Source organism: Protopterus annectens, chromosome 8.part1 (genome assembly GCF_019279795.1).
Source record: "Protopterus annectens isolate FY-2018-M chromosome 8.part1, PAN1.0, whole genome shotgun sequence".
In the NCBI taxonomy this organism is placed as follows: domain Eukaryota; kingdom Metazoa; phylum Chordata; order Ceratodontiformes; family Protopteridae; genus Protopterus; species Protopterus annectens.
This window is the reverse complement of record NC_056742.1, coordinates 545,693,668-545,715,090: the sequence shown is the minus strand read 5'-3', so window position 1 is coordinate 545,715,090 and position 21,423 is coordinate 545,693,668.

The window sequence follows — 21,423 nt, the reverse complement described above, 5'->3', positions numbered from 1 at the left end:
TTGGTAAAGATCTGCCCAATTACATAATTTTAGATCTGCTAAGAATTTGCTGAGGTTAAAGTTTTTTTTTTTTTTGTTTCTTACTATTTTATAGATGGGTAGTTGTGGGCATTCAATTTTCTGCCTCAGTATATATGTTAAGAAATGGTCACTTAGGTCTCCAGGAAGAGTACCACATGTGTACATATGGTGGGGACTATCGATTAATATCCAATCTAGGATGCTTTTCTTCTTATAGGGATGACTGATTCTAGTAGGGGAGGTAATGGTTTTCTTAAATCCATGTAGATTAACATGGGTGGATGGGGACTCTGAGGAGCAATTGTTCCAATCTATGTTAAGGTCACCAAGAACAATGGTTTCCTGAGGGTAGCTATTAGCAAGCCAGTGGAGGATATCTTCAAGTGTTTCTGAGTTGTTACCTGGGAGAATATAGACACATACTATGTTTATGCATTTGTTTTTATTTATGTGCAGTGTGGATATTATAAATTCTGCTTTGTTAAATGGGGCTGGTTGGGGGGATATCTGCAGTAATATTGTGGTTTGTTTTATAGAGTACAGCTACCCCACCTCCTTTCCTGCTAGTATGATCTTGTCTGATAATATTATACCCTGGGGGTAGTATTTCATTATCTCTAGTAGTTGGCTTTAACAATGTTTTGGTGAGACAGAGTCTGTCAGGTGAGTAGGTAGTAGGAAGGTCATGAAGGTTATGGACCTTGTTGTTAATACTTCTAATATTCAGATGGCAGGTCAGTAGTGAATTGGAGGGTCTATTTAGGTTTGGTTTTATATTGGAACTGTTAGTGTTTAAGTGGAAGTTATTGAGAGATGTTGGTCCTGGGATGGGATGGATGTCACCATCAATGGTAAGGGAGTGGGGTAATCTGGCTAAGAATCTCAGAAATGTATTTATCAAATATTGGTAGTATCTTGATTTAGCATAAATGTGTCTAGGTAAAACAGGGTGGACATTAGAGTGGGAGTGGGATAAATCATTGATGGATGTGGCAGAGTGGGCAGTTTAGTTTGCGATGGAAAGGGTGGTGGCATGGTTTTTGAAATAATTCAATCCAGGGAACTTTTGATTTTCATAGGCAGTTAGGGAACAGAGGATAACTAATAGAGGTAGAATGTATAGTATCTGAGATATTTTTGAGGGATGTGAGGGTATTGCTGACATATTTAGGACTAGTACAACTGATGGTTTATGGCAATGTATGATTAAGTGTATAGGGTAGTATGCTAGGGTGAAACAAAAAAGGAGATATCTGGTGATTGGTGATGAGGGGAGAGGGAAAAGATTAATCGGTGGTTAGATGAGCTAGGGAGAAAGATGCAGGGGTGTTATGAGAGGAAATATCGGCTGGGGAGTAAAAGGCAGGTGGTATATAAATTAGTGGTTTTAAGAGGCTTAGAATGCTAATGGATAAGTTACAGATATGGGAGAAAAAAGTTGGAAGTAATTATTTTTATATATTTGCTTTTTACTGCAGTTAGCTAGGTTTATGTACCTATCTATGAGGTTGAGATGATAGAAAGGGTAAAGATGTTACCTAGGGTATGATAGGTTAAGCTTCTGTTAGAATTAAAATGCTCATTATAATAGAGAGAGTAGAGAGTGAAGTGGGATTTGGCCATTTGGGGGGGATAGATGATGTATTAAGATATCTGAAAGTGTTTAGAGATATACAGACAGTAGTATGAAAAAGGTTTGTGGGCTGTTCAGTAGTGGGAGATATACAAGAGACTGAGTATGTAGGGAATAGTGACTAGAGAAGTGATAGTAAGGAGAAGATGGGTTTGATTTGCTAGGGTGACAGGAAGGGGTGTGTCCAGGGATACATATAAAGGAAATTATATGGGGGGGTGGGAATGGGGGTGGGTACAGGAGCGAAGTGAGAGTGAACGCAGCGGGGCTACACCAGGTATGGAGTAAAGGAGAAGAAAAAAACTATCAGCCAGCTGCAGCTTTGGAGAACTGTGCAAGTGCCAAGGCTTCTACTGGACTTAACAACCCCTCATAAAAGAGGGGAAAAATAGCCCAAAATTAAGTTAGCATGCCTTAGTGGGGTTACTGTAAAGCTGTGGAGAAACTTAAAACTACTGCGAGTTTCTATGGAGGCATTCCTTAGCAGTGTGCTCGCAAAGAACTAACAGTTTATTCACTGGAAGTTACAGAAAAAGTAGTTTTCATTACTTTTTACTTATTAAAGGGTAGCCCTTAGGAAGGCAGAATTGCTGTTCTTAGCCTGGACGGAAGGGACCAGAGTGCCGGTCAACATCTTCTTATGTTCGCACAGTTACACTGTGGCTGGACAGGAGGCTTTTTTACTTATTAAAGGGTAACCATTAGGAAGGCAGAATTGCTGTTCTTAGTCTGGATGGAAGGGACGAGAGTGCCGGTCAAGTTCTTCTTATGTTTGCACAGTTACTGCGCAGCTGGACAGGAGGCTCAGGCGAGCACACTACCTCAGGAGAATGCTCGGGATAGGGATCATTGATTGACACTTTACAATAACTGAACAGATACACTCTGATAACTGGATTGTTATACCTATAAAGTAATTTTATATATTGAGCTCTGTTATAGTGTCAAGCTGATGTAAATAGTATACATAGTTATTAAGATATTATATACAGATACTATGGAATTTATTCAACTGGATTTGAAAAATAAAAAAATTTTGAGGAAAAAAAAAGAAGACAAAAGTAGCATTGATCATTGAAATCACCACACCCAGTGACTACAGTGTGTTGCATACAAAGAGACACGTCATAAAATATTAGAATCTGCAGGCAGAAACGAGAGCAAAGTGGAAGAAAGATACTCAGACAGTTCAAATAGTAGTAGGAGCAATGGGTCTTATAAAAAAGAATCTACAATCGTATTTAGATATGTTACCAATCCATGTAACCCCATACGAATTGCAGAAGGAGTCATTACTGGGCACACTGCAGGTGCTGCGAAGAGCACTTTTGGCTGACATCAAAGATTGAAACAATACAAATTTCATGAAATTTAATCATACTTTGACTTGGGAATGGAGTCCATTCTCGTCATGATATTAGAAACCCAAAAGATTTGGAGAAATTAAAATGTGAGAAGCTTTGGTAACATATCAGCCAGCCTAATTCAGTATCAGATTATGCATCTCCCAAAACTCAAACTCCTTCCTGACATCACTAGTAAACCTAACTTCTACATAATAGTCAGCAATAATAAACCAACCCAATACCTCAAACATTACCTCTACAAGCAACACATTCTATCCCTGTATGGGGACATCCACTCCAACCCAAGGCCCCCAACTACAGCTTCCACTGCTGAAAGCCTAAACTCTCAAAATATTCTTCTAGCAACCCTTCAGACATGTAGTATCTCTAACAAAACAAGCAAGCAAAAACGGCAAAGTTACATCCAAATGATTTATTGCAGAATGCAGTAGAAAAACGCAGTTCAAAAACACAAAGCTTACAGATTATTCCTTTTTCAGTGTGATAAAAAATACATTCAAACACATTGCTATTTAAATTAAAAACAGTAACACATGATAACAGAACAGCCAACCGAATATCAAAACAATCATTAATTAAACAGTCTCATTAGTATAAAAACTTTCTTAAAGGGATAAAATGCTCTTATAAAGAGACTATAATAATAAAGCCTGTTGAAATTCATTTCTTAAGGCATAACTGCTTACGTTTTAAAATAGGTTTAATGGATACCATAGAATTAATACCAGGGGCACTATCTGCTTGTAATTTAACAATCCAGTTATATTCTTTTGTCTCTAGATCATTATTTTTATTGCCCCATCTCTTACTAGTGAAACAAATATCTATAGCCCTGAATAAAAAAAAATATGTGTATTACCAAACTCTACATTATGTTTAGCAATAGTATTTGTTAGGACACATCTTTTAGTATATGATCTATGTTCAATAATACACTAACATAATTTTCTAGTTGATTTTCCAACATAGAAACCTGAACATTTTTTAAAAGTAATACCACAACCAAGAAGCCAGCAGCACCCGTTCCAAATAGAAGTCAAAAAATTCCACTGCAATACAAAAGTAAAAGTACAATTTCTGTTTCACCAATAAGCATTTCTGGCACACAGATAAAAATCTGTTTTAATTTCACAGCGTTGAAGCAGTAAAAAACAGCACAATATTAACTTCCAAATAAAACTCCTAGTGCCTCGGCCACATCAGCCTTTACAGAGTAAAATGCTCACTCTGAGCATGCTATTTTATAACCATTCTAAAATTAATTAATCAATTAACTACCCTAAACATTTTTAAAGCAGAATACACATCATTATAAAGTTGCATAGACAAACATCAAATAAAACTCTGCCAGTGACATTCTTTATTTAATCCAATCGGTTGTAAAGTATTATATTTCATAATAAAAACTGATTCTTTTTTTTCTTAATAAATATTTCAATGAATCTTCATTTAAAAAATATGCAGCAATATGTTCTAATACTGTTACTTGTAAACTATCAAATTCACCTTTGTGAACTGTATTAAAATGTTCCACTATAGGGCTAATCATTTTTTTATTTTTTATGTCCCTAACATGTTTTTTAATTCTTTCCGCCAAACTTCTCTTGCTTTCACCTATGTAATAGCAACTGCAAGAACATTTTATTGCATATATAATGCCCCTAGTCGTACAAGAAAAATGTTCCTGCGTTTGGAATTTTTTTCCATTAATATATTGAAACAAAGGCATCACATACTGGCAGATAAAACATTTGCCACAAGCATTTGTGCCCAAATTCTTCATATTATGTATCATTAATTCCTTAGATCTATTAAATCTACTGTGTACAATAAAATCTTGTATATTACGCCCCCTTTGATAAGATATTCTCAAATTTATGTTAGACAAACTTTGTACTTGTCTCCTAATTATTCCCCAATATTGTTTCAATATCGTATTGAATCTTTCTGAAAAAACTGTGTACTTAGTAACGTAAAACATACTATTATTGTCTGTTATTTGATTCCCATTTGCTTCATTAGCCTCATTTTTCATTGTTATCCTTCTACTTTTACTTCTTTCATAAATTTTCATATAACTATCTAATATACTTTGTTTGCTGTAACCTCTATCTAAAAACATTCTCATAGTTTTAATTGCTTCCATTTTAGAAATATTAATATTGCTGCTTAGCCTTTTAATTCTTAATAATTCTCCATAAGGTATAGAGTTCAAAGTATGCGGTGAATGACAACTAGTTGCCTGAAACATTAAATTTTGCTTATCAAATTTCCTATGTATATTAGTATTAATTTTTTGATTGTTTATTCCTTCTACTGTGACATCAAGAAAATTAACCTTTATATCAACTTGCGCTTGATCATATTTAACACCAAATTTGTCAGTCAAAAAATATAAAAACTGTGCTACTTGTTCTCTACCTCCATAACATATAAAAATAAGGTAATCTATAAACCTGAAATAATATTTAACATATTTTTGAAAAAATGTACTTCTATATATATGAGTATTCTCTACATATCCCATAAATATGTTGGCATACATGGGGGCAAAAGCTGCCCCCATAGCTGTGCCCTGTTTTTGCTGGTAAAGACTTCCATCAAACTTAAATATATTGTTTAAACAAAAATACATTAACTCTTTTATATATTCAGTTCTTGGACTGGTTCCTAAGAAAAACTGAATGGCTTCCAGTCCATATCTGTGCTGAATGTTAGTATATAAACTAACTACATCAACAACTATAAAATACATGTTACTTGACCATCTTACATCTTTTATTTTATCCAAAAAATCAAAAGTATCTTTGATGTAACAAGGAAGGTTAATTACTTCTTTCAACAATATTTCATGCAAAAGACATCCTATGTTGTATGTAAAATATCCTATTTGCGAAACTATAGGACGTCCTGGAGGATGTCGTAAATCCTTATGTATCTTTGGTACACAAAAAAATTTTGCAACTGTATTTTGTTTATTTATAAATTCTTTTGTTACTTCTTCGGCTACAAAATAATGTAGCCTCACCCCTTTATTAATCAATACTTGAAACTCTCTTTGAGCTTGTTCAAAAACAGTGATAGCCACTTTCTTATAAATGTCTTGATTATTTAAATGCTGCATGCACATTTCATAATACATAGCAGAGTTCATTACAACCAATTTGCCTCCCTTGTCTGAAGGTTTAAAAACTATGTTATATCTTTTTCCAAGTTTATTCAGCTTGTTCCATTCATTCTTTGTTAAATTATAACTCCTATTAATGTTATTAAATTCATATAATTCTTTTTCAATCACTAAATTCATAGCATTATTAAACCTTAAAATGTTAACATTCTTAAACGGTGGCATAAACGTACTTCTGGTTTGTATTTTGCTTGTATCTAATAAATTGTATGCATTATTCTCTATGTCTGAATCACATGAATAGAAACTACTTTCACTTTCACAAGTAGCTAAATGAACAATGTTAGTAGTATTACAGTTCGCAGTGCAAGTAAATGAATAGGGTTTATGTGTTACAGGATGTGTAAATGTATTGTCTTTGCATATAATATTACATACTGAACAGTTCATACATGGATAATTGCCTTTTTATTTATTTCCAGCCCCCTTTGTGTTTGTCTCGAAGATCTTTATAACATAATCTACTTTTTAAGTTTGTAGAATTCTTATAAGCAAATGTATTTATTTATTTATTTATTTGCAATTTGATTACTGGGGAGTCCACTGGGCCGAATTGACCCATTTTCAGTGGAGGCCCGGGGAGAAAAGCTCCAAGATGCATTATACAATTTAGATACAAATGATAAATAATATTAAAGATCTTATGTAGAATAGTTACTCATAAATGCATTCAGTATCATGCATGGTTAAATTCATTAAGCTTGAAGGTAGGGATCACACAGTTTCATTTGAGGAAAACAGATATGGGTTAGGTGTGGAAACAGTTTACTTACAAACCTTTTAAGAAAATGCAAATACGCTTTACATACACTCAAATTTTGGGCATAATGGAATAATAGTGCTTAATTCAGGTAAAGCTGTTAAAATGCTCCAATTACTGGTAATTATTTTTCTAACCTCAGATGTACATTGGCTATAAATAGTGGTATATTGCAATTGATTAATATTATTTCTAGAAACATCATTACTATCTTGTGGAGCCAAAAAAATAGGGTCTAGCTTTATTCTTTCATTGTTCAAGAATCTTCCGGTAATAACTTGGGGTTGTAACCTCTCTGCTGGAATTCGTAATTCATGTCATACAACTGTTCCATGCATACATTGTCTTTAGTATATCCTAACACCATCACAATCTCACCTTTCCCTAAGGAAATAGCAACTTTAACAATGTTGAAATTCTAATTAGAACCCTACAAATTAATAAAATAAAACAAATCTACATTGTTGGACTATACATACTCCCTCCCCTGGGCAAAACATCCAAATATGGAAGATATCCTCTCCAGGATATCAGAAGACATCATTAATGAAACTATAATTATGGGAGATATCAATATCAACTGGCAAGATCTGATGACTAATTCCCTACTAATAGCATAAATCTCTATGGTTATACCCAGCTCATTACCAATGTCACCCGTGTGCATAACAGCAATACCCTAGGCGCAACTCTTGACTGGATACTTGTTTCTAACCCTGACAAATACTCTAATCCCAACACTCTACCCAATACTCTTAGTGACCACCTACCCATATTCATATATAGATCCATGCCACAAATTACAAGAACCCACAGATACAAAACCTCCAGAAATATCAGGAACTTTGACCAACAAAGTTTTAGTGAAAATCCTAAAACACACTAACTGGAATCCACTTAAAACACTACCACTAGAAGATGCTCTTAAGTACTTCAACAATATATTTCTAAATGCTCTTGACAGCCTAGCTGATCTCTGCACCAAAACAATAAAAACTAATCATGCTCCCTGGCTAACAAAAAATACAAAACAACATTTACAAGACAGAGATAAAGCCTGGAAGGAATGGCACGATAACAGATCTGATGCGCTAACCTAATCAAATATAAAAACAAAACAAAGCTAAAAAGCTAGTAAATTTAGACAAAAAACACACTTTTTGACAAATTAGCAAACTACAAAAACAACCCAAAACAATTTTAGGAAATACATCTCAAACCTCCTTACCCCAGGCTCTAAACAAACTCCATCACCATGCTCTGACAAAACTCTCTCAGAGATAGCCAACCTAACTCATTTTATAGATATCATAAGCAAACTGTTAACAAATCCCACTGCTGCAACTACCTCAAGCCCCATCTCTGATTTCCCTCCACCCTTATCTCATGACTCCCGCACAAACAAAAAAAAAACCCTTCACCTCCTCAACAAACCATTACTACATCTTCTACCCCCTTTTCTCATAAACTTGTCCCCACTTCTCTCATTCAAACACTACTTCAAAAACTAAAAATATGCTCCCTCTCCTCTGACAACCTCCCCCCTGGATACTTAAAATTTGCTGCAGGAGCCATAGTATATTCGGTCAGCATCCTTATAAATCATTCCATAGCAGAGTCCAATGTCCCTAACTTCTGGAAAAAAAATCTATCATCACTTCTTTACATAAAAGAGCAACTCCAATGAACTATCCAATTATCAGCCAATCTCCATCCTCTCTCCTCTTTCCTCTTTCCAAACTACTGGAAAGATACATACATAGGCAATTGCTTCACCACTTCATCCAAAGCAAACTAATTACCCCCTACCTAACATGTTTTTTGCTGATCACACAGCACCACCACTACCCTGATCTCCTTAGTGGACACTGTGTCCAAATCCATTGACTCTGGTAATATCACCTCTGTCTTACTACTAGACTTGTCAAAGACATTTGACTCAGTGTCCCACAATAAACTTCTTCATCAGCTATCCATTGTAGGCTGCACCCCACCATCCCTCCAATGGTTTGCAAGCTACCTATCCAACCAACAATGCATTATATGGCAAAATAAACTATCCCAATATCAAACCAGCATAACTGGGGCACCACAGCGGTCCATACTTGGACCCTTACTTTTCAGTGTTTTCACCAACAGCCTTCACACCTCATCAGCCCTTAGCTGCATTATCTATAATGCAGATAACAATACCATAATTTCCTCCTCTAATAGTGCCTTGTTTTTTTTAGGGAAGGTTCAAATGACAAATTCACCATTGTAACAGGAAAAGGCAAGCAAAAACTGAGGGTAATGCTACTCAATGCAAATCTCAAAATGCACTCACTCAAGGCACTTCTTAAAATAGAGAACACCAATATATGTGCAGTGACTGAGACCTGGTTCAAGGCTCTAGACAGCAGCCTTGCATTACCAGGCTATAACTCATACCACACTTTTTGGCCATCTAACCTGGACCAGAACACCAAAGGCAGAGGTGTGTCCATATTCATTAAGGATATCCACACCTCCAGGCTAGTTGCGCAGCATATTGAATCCAAGGTTATCCAAGTGCAACTAACTCTGAGCATAACTGCAATCCAAATTGTAGCTTACTACAGATCCCCACCATGCCCCAGGATTCCCACTCCTCTTTTCTTGATATACTGGAAAATATTAGGGTTCAACCAAACACCCTAATAATGGGCAATTTCAACTACCCCACCATTAATTGGGAAAACTACTCATGTACCAACTCCTTTGCTCAATGCTTTCTGGAATTCAGAAATTCCAATGCCCTGGATCAAATTATCCACACCCCCACCAGGGGCAACAATATCCTAGACCTAGTCATTACCAACATGAGTGACTGGTGTTCCACACCTGAAGTCAACTCTTCATTGGTCAGATCTGACCATAAGCTAATCACCCTAGATATCTGCATCCCACCCCCACCCACCATTAAGGAAACCATGGTAAAAAATTTCTCCAAAGCCAACTTCATGCTTCTTAAGACAGAAGTGGTAAACGTCATGACACCCATGCAGATGGACAATGCAGTTACAACTGCTAAATCCTACACAAATGCACTCTATAAACATGTGTGCATGGATCTTGGTATCCTAAACAGAACCAAAACACTATCCTCCAAAAAAAGGAAGCCAATCTGGTGGTCCCCTGCCATAAACAAACTCTACAACAGAAGGAAGAAACTTTTGCAAAAGAGAGTAAAATCCCATGAGTGGAGGAGCTCCCTAGTCAGCCTCAGTAAGAAGCTGAGATCCCTGATAAGATCCTCCAAAGCTAGCTATGAAAACAAAATTGCCACTGATTCTAGGGGCAACCACAAAGCATTCTATAGCTATGTCAAGAATATCAATGGCAACACCCAGATCTGCTCTGAGTTACAGCACAATGGCATGAGAATTACAGAACCAACTGATATTGCCAACATCCTGGCAGATAGGTTCAGTGCTAACTTTACACCCCTCTCACCCCCTAAAGGGCCCATATCCATACAGGAAGAATGCAGAATCCCTGTAATCACATCTACTCAGGTAAAAGCTGCACTCTCTAAAACCAAAAACACAGCATCCATGGGACCGGACAACATACCAGGCTGTGTTTTACATGAACTTCAGAATGAACTGGCTCCCCATCTAAGCACCATGTTCAATCATAGTCTCATGTCAGGCTTTGTGCTCACTGAATGGTGCACAGCAACACTTGTCCCACTTCAAAAAGGGGGAGCCGCCACTGATCCTGGGAACTGTTGCCCTATTAGCCTGGTCTGCAAGACCATGGAACGTATCATCATAGAACTCATAAACAAAGACATTGGTACCCTCCAAACTCTGGACCCCACCCAGTTCAGGTGTGTAAAAGGCAGATCATGCCTTCTGAACCTGATCGACTTCTTTGAGGCAGTCACCAAAGCCATAGATGAGGGTAAGCCGGTTCACACAGCCTATCTTGACCTCTCCAATGCTTTCAACACCATCCTCCATTCTGGAATTATAGCTAAACTCACTAAACTAGGTATACATCCCTACATCACAAGATGGGTTGCCAACTGGCTCACTGACAGAACCCACACTGTAAAAGTTGCAGACTCCAAATCTGACTTCAAACCAGTGACAAGTGGAGTACCACAGGGTTCAGTCCCGGGACCTCTCCTGTTTGGTATCTACTTCTCTGAAGTACAGGCTAACACAGAAGGCCTCTGGCTAATGAAGTTTACAGATGACTGCAAACTAGGAGCCATAGTCCAGTCCCCACATGATGTGGACATCCTACAGAAGGGCCTCACTGAGACAGATGCCTGGTGTCAGAGACATGGCCTCAAGCACAATGCCAAAAAGTGCATTGTCATCCCCTTTGATAAAAACTCTGTACCCATGAACTACCACATAAACGGCGGTCTACTTAATGCCGAATGTGTGATAAGAGGCCTTGGGATCCAGGTGGGTAGTAGTCTCTCCTTTGATAATCACATCGCCACAGTAGTCCGGAAATCTTTCTATGTGGCACACCTCATCACAAAAAGGTTCTCATCCAGGAAAAAAAGGTCATTGTTCCCCTCTACTCAGCACTCATTAGACCCATTATAGAATAGAATGTCCCTTTTGTAATGTACTTCACAAGACATCTGCATCAGCTGGAAAGGCCACAGAAGTACCTCACAAAGAGGATTACTGGCCTCAAACAGATGTCTTACACTGATCATCTCAAAAAACTCCAGCTTTACTCTGTAGCATATCACCTACTCTGAAGAGATCTCTGCCTAACATATAAAGCTATGTTAAACTCAGAGCTGTTGGACATGCTACACCTAAAAAAATCCTAATCCCTCTGAGCTACACGCTCTAGGGACCTAAACCTTATCACCACAATAAACAGGACATGCTGAAGGGATAGATTCCTGTCCCAGAGACTTCCTATACTCTGGAACAAGCTACCCATCTATGTCAAGCAAAGTTCCTCATTAGCACTCTTCAAGAAAAATCTTGATGAATGGATGGGAAATAGGAAATACACCCTTCTGTGGCTCTGCTCGACAGGGGCACAGGAAATTAACTTTCTTGCATGGCGTAAGCCAGGGGACCTTGTTGGCTAGGCTTACTTAGGCCCTTGGGCCAATAGTCTAGTACCAACCTATGAAACTATGAATAGCATACAACATCTCCAGCAACTCACCAAAACCACCCTCCCCTCAATAGATACATGGCTGACAGAAGCCCAGCTTCTCCTAAACCATAAAAAAATAAAACTCTTGCTTTGCTCAGCAAAACCATGCTTATCTGACTTTAAAATATTCTCACAGGATAACACAGAAATTGAAACAGTTCCCATAGCTAAGCTACTAGGTGTTACCATAGACAACAAATTAACTTTCAAACACCACATCTGCAATAGCATTAAAAAACACACATAAAACTAAGAACACTTTATTGACAAAAAAGCTTTCTTGGATAACTCCACCAGGAAACCCCCCCACCAACACCTATTTGTTTCCTTCTCTCTTATATGCAGCCCCCTTATACACCAATTTACAATCTTATCTTAAAAACAAGCTCCAATCTTGCTACCATAAAATTGCCCAATTTGCCACAGGCTACTCCCACCATTCCCATCCCTGCCCAGCTCTGAAAAACGAAACTAGCACAAACTCACACACCACCTTAACCTAGTTCAGCTGTCTTCTGCACATAAAATGATAATACACCTGATAGTTGTTCAGCCCTCAAATCTATCCTAAAATCCTACATCCCTACCAGAGTCCTTCACTCTGAAAACAAACAACTCCTAACCATCTACATTCCAAGCAAAAGAGCTGTACAGTGGCTATACTCTCATGCTACCGCCAAGCTCTGGAACTCTCTGGCAACAGACATTACTACTACTGAGTGCTTTAAGAACTTCAAACACACCCTAAAAAAGACTTTCTTTGTAATCAGACCTAATCCTGCTGTTTCCCTAATAGGTGAACTCCATTCACTCTCTAAGGTCTTTCCTTTCTGTATCTGGAGATTCCTAGACCATGAATTTTATCCACTAACCATTCTCATATTGAACTAAGAAAATGTATGTATTACTACACCCTTAACTATTCCCAACCTACTCCGCAATCTTTCTAAGCATATGCTTGCTTCTAATATTCTAACCCTCTGCCTGACCCTCACTCTTTACCTTAATCCTACTTGATAAAAAAAGTTGTAATCTACCATATTACTTTTATTTAGTACTGCCTATCTAGTACATGTTTTATTACTGCATGTACCTCTCTGTACTTATTTATTACTCATCACTTATTTGATGTGTGCTTTAATACTTGCTATTGTCTTGTTCATGTACACTGTCTTAACTTTCATGTATCATTTGGAGCTTTTCTCCCTGGGCTTCCTCACCCAGTCGGACTATCCCGGTAAACAAATGTTAAATAAATAAATGACAAAGTGGGATTCCATACCACACGATTAATGTGTACACATTTGATACTGTTGTATTATCAATAGTCAAATTATGCAAATATATTCATGGTGCAGGAGATTTTACTTTTCTATGGAGTAATGCTTATTTATAGCAAAAGTAAGGAAAAATACATAGTACAGCAATGTTATCTTCCCGTAAGGCACATTGAACGCTGTGTGACACAATGCAAGGGACATTAGCTGCTTAAGAATAGTTTGGAAATATGTAGCAAGTCACGTAATGAAATTAATATGCACACAGGGTCATCCTGGAATGAATAATGCCAGGAGGAGAGATATATTTTCCAAATAATGCCCTTCCTTGCAGGACGAAACTTTGTAGCAGATGACTGTAGTTGCTGTCACAGGCCACAAAGAGTCATCCAAAGTTGGATAATGCCAAACACAGAATTCTGTGTGTTCCTAAAACTGTATGTGGTCATGTATAGGTTTTTAGTGGTGATGTGGTTTTATATATATACCTGTCATTTGCACAGTTCTTAAAAGTGCATTCCCCATGTTCAGCAGTTGATAACATATTCTGTGTCCTTAAAACACTTCACTTCTGCAAAACTGCTATCTTACTAATTACCATAGATTTTAATAGTCTCTTTCCTTCTTAATCCTAGAGATTTAACACTCTTTTTTCATCCATTCATTTGTGTGGCTAAAATAGATGATATTCTACATTTAATGTGGAGATGTTTAAGAAATGCCAACAAGCGAGATACAATAAAACCACAACTTAAAGGAAGGTCCTAACCTTGTATTCTTGTCATTATGATTCTGAGTGCAGCAGTCCAGAGTAGGCAGAGGGGTAGTGATATAAGCACCACTGGTCAGCAATGACCATGACACAGTACAACTCACAGCTGGCATGACAGAAATAGCTTTGTGTGCATCAGAGCTTTCATCTGGAACTTCTGTGGATTTGTCCAAGTATTCTATTCGTTGCTTTCCATACTATTCCACAAGAGAGCACTGCATGTGCCGGAATCTCTTTGAAGTAAATTATAAAATTCTCTTTGTAAACTCAGAGAGTAATATAGATTTACTCAGTCATAGAGACATCACATGAATAGGTAGCTGTGGTGGTGTAGCGGTTAGCATTGCTGCCTCCCAGCAAGATGTTCTCTGGCTTGATCCTCGGCTGTGGTGCCTTCTGTGTGGAGTTTGCATGTCCTCCCTGTGGTTGTCTGTGTTTGCTCCAGTTTCCTCCCAAAGACATGCTGGATTGGGTACGCTAAATTGGCCCTAGGTGTCTGTGTGTGTGCCTCCTGTGGAAGGTTGGGTGCCAGGCTGGCAACTCAACACTGTAAAACTCTAGTGTCACTCATGAGCAAACAGGTGATTTGCTGTGGCAACCCCTAACCAGGAAAAAGTCAGAAGAAGACACATCACATGAATAGTTAGTATGTACTAGGAATTAATGAAAAGTGCAAGTCATAACACATATGTAGGACATGTATGTAATGGAATATAACATTATGGCAATTTAAGCTGTTTTTTTAATTTCCTACATAATTACTTACAAGGTGGGAATTCTCTCTCTAGCATAATGAAACTATTTAATTCCTGTCATGTTCATTCCTAATAGCATTTATATACTGTATATAATGACTCTTTTAAGGAATGTCTGAATTTTATTGTGTCCCCAGAAAGCCAATGAACGTATTGATGCCATCAATATTTTTTATAACATGCAAACCATTATTAGATGAGCCTACTGATAACATTTGAGTTCTGGAATATTTCTGCAGTACAACACATTGCAAATTCAGCCATTATATAAAACACACGCAAGGAAATTTCATTGCAGAGATTTTGCCACTCTTACTAAATTTCTACAGCCTTTGATTTCTGAAGCTGCTAGACATGTATAGTCCCATATGAAGATACATATTTTTCACATGAGCGATCACTTATCACATGCATTTAGACTTCCATTCAAAGCACCCCCCATTGTGAGGTCTTCCCTTGTGAGATCTGACCACAAATCAGTCTCATTCGAAGTTGCTATCACACCTGACCCTCCCAACAGCAACTAAATTAAAAACTTCACCAAAGCGGATTATAATCTCTTACAGAATGGTATAAATAGCTTCTCTGCACGTCCCTCCTCAGATGGAATTGGCAACCATGCTGACTTCTATACCAACGCCTTATACAAGCACCTGTATATCTGCATTGACTCAGCCATACCTGACAGGACCAAAACAAGCTCCTCAAGGAACAGCAAACCTTCCTGGTGGACAACTCGCATTAACAGGCTTTGCAATAAGAGGAAGAAATAACTGTCTAAGAGTAACAGGGAGTGAGCCCTAAACTGTTAACATGTCTCCTCAGCTTAAACAAACAAATAACACTTCTTGTGAAGTCCTCCAAAGCAAACTACAAATCCAAATTAGCTTCCTCAACTAAGGACAACCACAAGGCATTCTTTAGTTACATCCGTACCTAAAAGGAAAGGCCCAGATTTGTGCCAAACTGATAGTTAACGATACCACATATACTGAGCCTGTGCAGATAGCTAACATGTTGTCTGACAGATTCTACGAAAACTTCACTCCCCTGTCCTTGCCACACATACCCCATGACATCCCTACCACCTGTCACCTACCTTGTATCTCTAAAGAACAGGTCGTAAATGCCCTATCTGATGCCAAAAACACAGCATCTATGTGACCTGATCACATCCCAGGCTGCATCCTGCATGGGCTACAACAAGAATTAGGAACACCATTGGGTACTCTTTTCATAGTCTAAGCACCGACTTTGTCCCAGCTGAATGGAAAATGGCAACTGTTATTCCCTTGCACAAAGGTGGTGCTTTCACTGACCACAAGAACTATAGACCTATTGGCCTGATTTATCTGCAAGGCCATGGAGTCATCATGGACCTTATCAACAAAGATATAGGTAATCTCCCATCAATTGACCTTGGTCAGTTTAGATTTGTCAAAGGGAGATCATGCCTGTTAAGCCTGGTGGACTTCTTCAAGACAATCACCAAGGCCCTGGACGAGGGGAAATCTGTGCATACAGCCTACCTAGACTTACCCAAGGCTTTTGACACTATCCCCCACTCAGACATCATTAACACACAAACCCAGCTAGGTATCAACCCTTACATCATTAGGCGGGTCACTACCTGGCAAATCACTGACAGAACACATATAGCCAAAATAAGGGAATCCACCTCTAACATCAGACCTGTAACCAGTGGTGCTCCATAGGGATCAGTCCTGGGATGTCTACTGTTTGGAATCTATTCTCTGAAGTACAAGCAAAAACTAAAGGTCTGTGGCTGACAAAGTTTGCTAATAACTGCAAACTCAGAGCGGTCATAGAATCTCCAGATTATGTCAACATCCTACAAGAGGGTCTTACACAAATGAATGATTGGTGCCAGAGTCATGGCCTTAAATTCAATGCAAAAAAAATGTATTATCATCCATTTTGGTAAGAGCGCTGTTCCTGTTAACTACCACATCAATAGCAACACCCTAAGTAAGCACTCAGTGGTGAGAGACCTGGGCACACAGGTTGACAGCAACCTTACCTTTGATCACCTTGTCTCCACAGTGGTAAAAAGGGCATTCTGTACTGCTCATCTCATAAGTAAGAGCATTGCCTCCAGGAAAAAAAAGAAGTTATAACCCTCCTGTACGCTTCCCTCATCAGTCCAATAATTGAGTGCAATGTCCCCTTTACATGCACCTGCAGCAATTGGAAAGACCACCAAGGTTCCTCACAAGGAAAATTCAAGGTCTTCAGCATATGTCCTATGTGGATCATCTAAAATCACTGTCATGTTATTCTGTTTCATACAGACTACTCAGAGACAACCTCTGCCCTGCATATAAGGCAATCTCTGACCATGCTTTATTGGAAATGCTGCATATCTGTAAGTCAAATGTTACACGGGTTACTCACTCTAAAGACCTTAACCTAGTATATAACATTAATGGAACTTACTGGACGGACAAATTTGTCTCCTAAAGGTTACCACTCCTTTGAAACAGACTGCCATTTCATGTCAAACAGAGCACCTCATCGACCCTCTTCAAATGTAATATGGATGATGGGGTCAGTAATCGTAAATTCACCCCCGGAGTTCCATCTGTGTCCCTCTTGGACAGGGGCAATATGTGCTGATCATGAAAATAAGGGTAGAACTTAGGCTTGCAAGGGCCCTAGGGCCATTAGCCTGGTAACTTTCTAAGATCCTATGATGCTATGAAAAAGAAGAGTAGAATATTTGACATAGTAATCTGCAGTCACAGGGGTGCTGATGAAATTATTGTGATACAGTATGATTCACAGCTGGCATGACAGAAACAAACCCACTCAGCAAAAATCATTATTTATCACAGGAATGGGGGACATCTGGAATTTAAGGGTGACATGATCTTTTTATGGAAAAACACAAAGCAAGAATGAATATAACTTAACTTTGACAGAGAATTAAATATACTCCATTTAAGCAACTGGAAGGTGTACTAAGAAGGAACAGACAGACCAAAAGCATGGTAAAACTAATAGGTTTCAAGAGAGAACATAAAAAAATAACTAAGAGAAAAGGTGAGGGTCTAAGAAGAGGAAGGGGTAGAGACATAGTCATGCAGGAAGAGAAAGAAGGTGGAAAGAAGGCAGTCAGGAATGTCAAAAGGGCCAGGAATAGGATGGATACGGATCTGGATAAAAAAGTAATAAATCGAGACAGAAAGGAGTTATTTAGGTGTACAGAAATAAGCAAATAGATAAAAGGTATAACTGCACTATTGAAGTTAAGTAAGACAGTCATGAAGGAAGACTGCAGATAACCTGATCAGATTATTTTTCTGTATCTTTATTATAAATAAAGAAATTACTTAATCTGTGGAAAAGCAAAGGATTATAAATAACATAGATCAGATAGGATATAACTCAGGATCCATAATAAACTTGCAGGAAGTGTGATGGAGCTCCTGACTGAAGTGTTAAGCAATCGTTTGCTAGAGTGGAAAATCCAGAAGTGTACAGTTGTGCAACTTTGGAGCCAAATCAAAATGGGGCAGAAAAAGCATCTTAAGTAATTATAGATATGAGCTCAGTAGTAAGAAAAATCAATGAAAATATATTAAGGGAAAGAACAGTCAGGTATTTGGAAATCAGCACACCTTGAAAGTTCAAATAACATAAGTTCAGAGACTGGATATTCTGATTAGTGTATAATCCAGTTCTTTGACTAGATAACATCAAGGTGACCAACAGTCCCAGTTTTCCAGGACAGTCCCGATTTGGAAGTCTCTGTCCTGGAATCACAAACATTGTCTTTGGGACACAGAAATGTCCCAGTTTAGACCACTCAGTCTGAATGGTGACCTGACTTCCTGGGGCAGCCAGTCCCACTGCTTTCCCATCCTGAGAAGTTCTGGGGACTTCACGATTTTTTGGAGATGTCATTGGGTATGGGGTAAGGTCGGATGCCTTTACCCTGGCAGGAGCCTTCCATGCTCTGCCACCATCCATCAGTCACTCCCTCCAGGACTTCTGTCATGGGGTGCTCTGCCTGACCCCACTCACTCAGGCAGGAGCTTTCCAGGCCCCACACCCATCTGCCTGGTACACCCTTACTGACGTCTGTCAGGGCCGACCCCTACAGGCCTCCCCTTTGACCTGGCCAAGAGACCTTCCCCAGCTGCGGCCCCCCATGTCAGATGACACAGCCACCTCCATATCTCCTGCAGACTGCCATATCATGCTGGATCGCTCATGCCCTCGGACCTTCTCAGGGGAGCTTCCCTCTGACCCTGTTCACCCCTCTGGAACTCCCCTTGGCCACTGAGGGGCAGATCCCCTCTCATGAAGGCTTCAGAGTCCCCCTGCTTTCCCATCCAGAGCAGCTCTGGGGACTTTGAGATCTTTCAAGGATCAAAGATATGCTGAATACCACGACAATGTAACTCACAACAGGATACTCTGGAAGATAGAAAGAACGCTGCTCGTGAGAGTAGTAAAAGTTTATTCCACATATAACATAGGACAACACAAACTACTGGTTAAGCGCTTTCAACTGAAGAAATCAGTCTTCATCAGAACAATGAGTTAATGAATACACTGCATATATATAGTAACTGTTACTTGTGAATTCAAAAAATTGCGCCAAAACTTTTAAAGAGACATTATTAAATTACAATATGTTTGAATGAAAATACTAACTAATACATATAAACCGAAGCTATGTCCTTCCTTATAACATGAAAAACAATACCAATGAATATAGAATTGAAACATTAATTTGATCTATTATGTTATTGGTATTGTTTTTCATGTTATAAGGAAGGACATAGCTTCGGTTTATATGTATTAGTTAGTATTTTCATTCAAACATATTGTAATTTAATAATGTCTCTTTAAAAGTTTTGGCGCAATTTTTTGAATTCACAAGTAACAGTTACTATATATATGCAGTGTATTCATTAACTCATTGTTCTGATGAAGACTGATTTCTTCAGTTGAAAGCGCTTAACCAGTAGTTTGTGTTGTCCTATGTTATATGTGGAATAAACTTTTACTACTCGCACGAGCAGCGTTCATTCTATCTTCCAGAGTATCCTGTTGTGAGTTACATTGTCGTGGTATTCAGCATATCTTTGAGTTTTCGGTGGTAAGGATATGGCCGGTTGTGAGGAAGGAACGCCAGCTTCATTGTCGAGTGGTGATTTGGTCCAAATTCGAGCGGATGTTACAGCGTTGCAGAAGGAGGTTCACAAATTATTTTACCATGTTCACGGAGTTTTTGTCGGAATGTAAAAAACCTGCTAGTTCAACGGGAAGTATCCACAGTGTGATGGGAGTTCACCCTACACACGCTCAATCTACCGTGGCTAGCCCCACTTCAGCAGAGATTAGTCCGAAGGGTATTGATGGTAATATTGAACCAGCGTGCACAAAGATTCATAACACCAGAGTGTTGGTCCACACACCTGATTTGGATATTCCATTTTTGTTAAAGGAAAATACTGTCATTGACCAGCACAACTACACCTGCATTGATATGCCTAATCTATGCGCAGAGGATCCAAACAACGTTTTTCATTCACCCACGAGTCATCATGGACAAACCACTAATAAGAGACATGGTTTACTTTCTCCCAACGAGGATTTAACTTTTGATTTTAGTTTTTTACGGAACTGTAAAGAAAGGGATTATAACCAGTTTAAAACGGGAGCAAGACCTAAGGAAAAGCAAGCTACCAAACAGTATTACAATGTCAAACGTAAAGACAAAGGACAAAATAAAGGTACTGTTACACATATATCTAGTCCTATTAAGGACAATAAATGAATGTCTTCACGCAAAACAAATTATGAAAGTAATTTAAATGGCAGTGTGGATGACCATATACACAATGAATTAATTGATCAATTTTTATGTGATGATTTTAATTTTGATAGTGGGTCTAATAGGGACCGGAATGTGAATATTAACATTACAGATTTTAAACAAAACAGTTTGAGAGAAATGATTTTTAATTTTGGTAAGAAATTGTTACAGTACAAAAACACTAAAATAGACATTGCTTACTTATCTAAATGTCTCAACACTAAAGTAGTACCCAAGGGTATCAGATTTTTTAAGTTACCTTTGGGTATTGATTATAATAAAGAAATGAAAAAAGAATTTAATGAACTATTTGATAGTTTTGGTTTGTTGTATCTTAGGACATTAATTAAATACAATGACGAAAAGATGATTAATTTAAGTAATGAGGTAGAATATATGAATTAAATTATTATTAAGCACCATGATTTTGATAAATGGAAAGAATTATATTTTAAACAGTTTGATATTACACAAGAGAAAGTTACAAACATTTTTGAAAGAAAAAATAGGAAGTTAGTTAGAGATATAGAGGCTTATGAGTATAATAGAGCCTACATATGGCCAATGGATAGGAGAGATTACTTATATAGTGGAAAAGTACATTATAGAGATCAAAGTAGGAGTAATAATAAAG